The 5,775-nt window shown below is 47.3% G+C and overlaps 1 non-coding gene across 1 annotated transcript; it reads left to right on the top strand.

Moving 5' to 3' along the window:
- Positions 1 to 4,566: 4,566 nt before the first annotated feature.
- trnag-acc (transfer RNA glycine (anticodon ACC)) lies at positions 4,567 to 4,638 on the top strand. Its single transcript has one exon. It is a non-coding gene; the product is annotated as a tRNA-Gly (tRNA).
- Positions 4,639 to 5,775: the final 1,137 nt, after the last annotated feature.

The following is a 5,775-nucleotide window of genomic DNA, read 5'->3' as shown; positions in this document are numbered from 1 at the left end:
GAGTGTGAGGATGGGTGGAGGGAGACGGGCCTTTCTCAGCTTTCGGAGGAAGTAGAGACGCTGCTGGGCTTTCTTGGCTGTAGAGCTGGTGTTCAGGGTCCAGGTGAGGTTATCTGCTAAGTGGACACCAAGGAACTTGGTGCTCTTAACAATCTCCACAGAGGACCCGTCGATGTTGAGTGGAGAGTGGGTGTGTTGTGCTCTCCTGAAGTCAACAACCATTTCCTTTGTCTTGTCCACATTCAGGTGAAGGTTGTTGACTGTACACCAGTCTGTCAGCCGCTGCACCTCCTCTCTGTATGCTGACTCGTCGCCTTTGGTGATGAGACCCAGCACGGTTGTATCATCGGCGAACTTGATAAAGCTGTTAGAACTGTGTTTTGCAGCACAGTCATGAGTCAGCAGGGTGAACAGCAGAGGACTCAGGACACTGCCCTGGGGGGCCCCAGTGTTCAGTGTGATGGTGCTGGAGGTGCTGCCCCCGAACCGGACTGACTGGGGTCTCCCCGTCAGAAAGTCCAGGATCCAGTTGCAGAGGGGGGTGTTGAGGCCGAGCGAGCTTAGCTTCCTGATGAGGTTCTGTGGGATGATGGTGTTGAATGCTGAACTGAAGTCTATAAACAGCATTCTGACGTAAGTGTCCTTCTTCTCCAGGTGGATGAGGGAGAGATGAAGGGTGGTGGTGATGGCATCGTCCGTGGAGCGATTGGGACGATACGCAAACTGCAGGGGTTCCAGTGAAGAGGGCAGTCGTGTCTTGATGTTCCTCATGACTAGCCTCTCAAAGCACTTCATGATGATGGGTGTAAGTGCAACGGGACGGTAGTCATTGAGGCAGGACACTGTGGACTTCTTCGGCACAGGAACGATGGTGGTGGACTTGAGGCACGTTGGGACAGTGGCGCTGCACAGGGAGATGTTGAAGATGTCCGTGAGAACATCTGTCAGCTGGTCTGCGCACTCCCTGAGCACTCTGCCGGGGATGTTGTCTGGTCCTGCAGCTTTTCGTGGGTTGACTCTGCGCAGAGTGTTTCTCACATCCACTGCAGTCAGGCACAACACCTGCTCGGCCGGCTTGGGCATGGTCTTTCTCGCCATCGTGTTGTTTTGTGCCTCAAACCGTGCATAAAAGTTGTTCAGGGCATCAGGGAGGGAGGCATCACGTTCACAGGACGGTGGGATTGTCCTGTAGTTGGTGATTGCCTGGATGCCCTGCCACATATGCCGCGCGTCACCGTGTCCTTGAAGTGGCTGTGGATTCTCTGGGCGTGTGCGCGCTTTGCCTCTCTGATGGCGCGATTGCCTTCTGTAGCAGCCTCCCTGAACATGTCCCATGCAGTGCACTCAAAACAGTCCTGAAGGGCAGAGATGGAGCCTGCCGGCCAGGTTTTCACCTGCTTCTGAACTGGTCTGGAGCGTCTGATGAGTGGTGTGTATGTTGGAGTCAGCCAAACACACATGTGATCCGAGAAAGCGAGGTGGGGGCGGGGCTCCGCCCGGTACGCGCTGGGGATGTTTGTGTAAACAAGATCCAGCGCGCTCGCTCCTCTCGTTGCAAGGTCCACATGTTGATAGAATTTAGGGAGCACTGACTTGAGATTTGCGTGGTTGAAATCTCCGGCGATAATAAACAGTCCGTCTGGGTGTTTGTTCTGCAGATCGCTGATAGACCGATAGAGTTCACACAGAGCCTCTTTAGCATTAGCACCAATGCTAGCGCTGGGTGGGATGTAGACAGCAGCTATTAGCACGGCGGAGAACTCCCGTACTAAATAAAAAGGTCTGCACTTGACTATCAGGAACTCCACCAGCGGAGAGCAGTGTTTGGCGACAGTCACAGCGTTGTTACACCATTCCGTGTTGATGTAAACACACACGCCTCCACCGCGGGTCTTCCCGGATAGAGCCGCGCTCCTATCCGCTCTGAACGCGGTTAGCCCGTCTAGCTGAATGGCGCTGTCCGGAATGTTGTCGTTCAGCCACGATTCCACAAAAACCAAAACACAGCAGTCTCTGAACTCACGCTGGGTTGTTCGCTGGAGTCGGATGTAGTCCAGTTTATTGTCAAGGGAACAGACGTTTGCCAGAAAGAGCGATGGTATAGCCGGCCGGCTAGGACTAGCCCTTAGCCTTGCGCGGTTCCCGGCTCTCTTTCCGCGCTTCTGCTTACGCTCGCACCGCTTGCGATGGCACTTCTGCTGGGCTCCGGCGTCAGGAAACACCGCGGGCTGGCGGCCTGGGTCTCTTAGCAGGCTAAGCTCAAGTAGCGTCTGCAGAACTTCGTCCGGTAGCGTGTTTTCTGGCTGATTTCTCCACTGTAGCAGGGTCTGGCGGTGGTAGAACATGTGCACGGGTGTCCGATGTACCATTTAACGGACCCGGGGCGGCCGCTGCGTGTTAACGCGCCGCCATCTTGGGTAGATTACATAGACGGCTGCCCCGTCCAAGTTGTGACGTCATGGAACCGCGAGTGACGTCACCGCAGCGCATGTCTATAAATATCAGCTCGTACAGACGCGATCATCTCAGAGACTTCACCTACATAGCGTTTATAAAGCAGAGGAAAATCTCATCATGCTGTCAACTATGGCCATTATGTCTATGGCGCTGAGGAAGAGTAGCCAGCCCTCTACTGCTGAGGAACTGTATCAGCGGGAGGAGAGAGCGAGGGAAAAGCCCAGAGAAGAGGCGCCTGTGTTAAATGTATTTGAACTGTTCAGAAGGGAAAAGAGGAGACAGGAACTTTGGGCTGAACATAGGGCCATATTAGCGAGAGAACGGGCGCTAAGCATTTTGTGTGGCGTTGGTTTTGTAATTTCTAGTGTAGTATTAGCAATTGTAGTTTAGTTAAATTTTCTGTTTCTGTCATTTCAATGATTACACTACATTTTAGGAAGGGAGGGGATAGAGAATAGGTAAAGGGACTGGGGGTTGAGGTGGGTGTTGTTCTGGTGAGCTGTGCTGTGGTTGTGTTTATGGTGCTGTGTTAATGCTGGTCCACAGCTCACTCACACTCACCCCCCAAAAAACAAAACAACAACAACAAAAGGTTCTATCTGGGATAACGTTTGGTACATTTAAACGTTTATTCAACATCCTTGTGCTATCTGGGAGAGAATACAAACAGGCTCTCAAGCTTAAACGTCATGCGTGACGTCATACTTAACGTTCTGTTATGCAGTAGAACACGTGGCCATCCCGCAGCTTTATATGGCTGTTGAAGTCCATTGCATGGATATATGGGGGATTAGCTCAAATGGTAGAGCGCTCGTTTTGCATGCGAGAGGCAACGGGATCGACGCCCGTATCCTCCAATCACACGTAGTGGAGTCCAACACCCCTATAAACGCTGCGGGTTGGCCACGTTTTCTACTGCATGATATAGAACATTGTATGACGTTTCAGCCTTAAAATTATAAATAGCTCCCTTCAGCCGTGGTGCACGTCGGGGGATTATCTCAAATGGTAGAGCACTCACTTAGCAAGCGAGAGGTAGCGGGATCGACGCCCGCATCCTCCAATCGCACCTTTTACTATCATTTACAAATAAATCAGATCTGACGTTTCTGTCAATGCGTTAGAGATACAAAAATTAATGTTGATTCAACGTCCTTGTGCTATCTGGGAGAGAATATGAACAAGCTCTCAGGCAGAAACGTCACGCGTGACGTCATCCTTAACATTTTGTTATGCAGTAGAACACGTGGCCATACCGCAGCTTTATATGGCTGTTGAAGTCCATTGCATGGACATATGGGGGATTAGCTCAAATGGTAGAGCGCTCGTTTAGCATGCGAGAGGCAATGGGATCGACGCCCGTATCCTCCAATCGCATGTAGTGGAGTCCAACACCCCTATAAACGCTGAGGCTTGGCCATGTTTTCTACTGCATGATATAGAACATTGTATGACGTCACGCGTGATGTTTCAGCCTGAGATTTATAAATAGCTCCCTTCAGCCGTGGTGCACATTGGGGGACTAGCTGAAATGGTAGAGCGCTCACTTAGCAAGCGAGAGGTAGTGGGATCGACGCCCGCATCCTCCAATCGCACCTTTTACTATAATTTACAAATAAATCAGATCTGACGTTTCTGTCAATGCGTTACAGATACAAAAATTCATGTTGATTCAACGTCCTTGTGCTATCTGGGAGAGAATACGAACAAGCTCTCAGGCAGAAACGTCACGCGTGATGTCATACTTAACGTTTTGTTATGCAGTAGAACATGTGGCCATCCCGCAGCTTTATATGGCTGTTGAAGTCCATTGCATGGATATATGGGGGATTAGCTCAAATGGTAGAGCGCTCGTTTAGCATGCGAGAGGCAACGGGATCGACGCCCGTATCCTCCAATCACACGTAGTGGAGTCCGACACCCCTATAAACCCTGCGGGATGGCCACGTTTTCTACTACATGATATAGAACATTGTATGACGTCACGCGTGACGTTTCACGCATACTATTTAGTATGGAAGTATGCAACTTCAGACGCAGCCAGTGATTTTACCGCCACTACAGATCACAGTGTTTATTTAGTAGGTTTTCTACTTCAGATGTTCTCCAGCGTTGGTGGTGTAGTGGTGAGCATAGCTGCCTACCAAGCAGCTGACCTGGGTTCGAATCCCGGCCAACGCAGAACTTCCTGACTAAATGGCCTAAACTACTAAAACCTCTGCATGTCTCTAAACACAGTAATCTGAACTCTCTTCATTATATCCACACATGTACTGGTGTTTATGCCGTTATAAACACAAGTTCCTACGGCCTGTTGCCACATGATGCTAAATTTGTCACTTTTCATATTAACATATATATTAAAAACTCACTAAACATAACTAAACAAAGGTATAAATGGCATTAAATGTCTGGGTCACAAAAATAAAAAAATAGACTTATAATAAAGTAAAATAAATTAAATTTGTTTTGGTTTTGTTTGTAAATTCATCTCTTTCATTTATGGCTCCACCCTGCAGTATAGCACATTTAGGGACAGTTAACAGCAGTAAATCTAACATTCTGTATGTAAGTGAACCTGAAAGGAGCAATCCACCTGATAATTCCCCTTTTGGGAAATTACCAAATCGCTTCACTTACCTGGGAATAAAAATGACACCACATATAGATAAAATTGTGTCACAAAATTATGATCCCATCTTAACATCCGTATCGGCATCACTTCTTCCTAAGTAATCTTCCTATCTCTTTAATTGGACATATTAAAATTATTAAAACGAATGTTCTACCACAGTTTCCTTTTCTTTTTCTATTCTACTTAATCCACCATCACATCTGTTTAAATAAATAAAGAAGATTATTATGAAATTAATTTGGAATAAGAGGCAGCCTAGACTTCGATTTACCATGCTGTGTCTTCCATGTGACAGGGGAGGTCCTCAAATCCAAATTTATACTGGTATTATTGGGCAACTCAGAGTTGCTACTTCATCTTTTCTTTATTCAAGACCACTGGTTCATTTACTAAAAGATAAACCATAGGCCGTAAACCATTTGTCAAAAATACTATTAAAGTTTGGAGTGTTGTCCAGGCATACTGAGGTAGCATGTCAGCTTTTAGGCCAATATGGGGAAATCATATTTTCAAAAATAGATTCAAACTTTGGGTGAATAAAGGATTAAGCAAAGTGATAGATCTATATGATGAAAAAAACATGCTATACAGATTTGAAGAAACTGGTAAAAAAGTTTATATTCATACTAAACATTGTTATAAATATCTACACAAAAAGCTCAGAAAAAAAGCTTGACAATTAG

This window comes from Astyanax mexicanus, chromosome 19, assembly GCF_023375975.1.
Source record: "Astyanax mexicanus isolate ESR-SI-001 chromosome 19, AstMex3_surface, whole genome shotgun sequence".
Lineage (NCBI taxonomy): Eukaryota > Metazoa > Chordata > Actinopteri > Characiformes > Acestrorhamphidae > Astyanax > Astyanax mexicanus.
The sequence above is the reverse complement of the archived record's forward strand: the minus strand, read 5'-3'. Positions and strand labels throughout refer to the sequence as shown.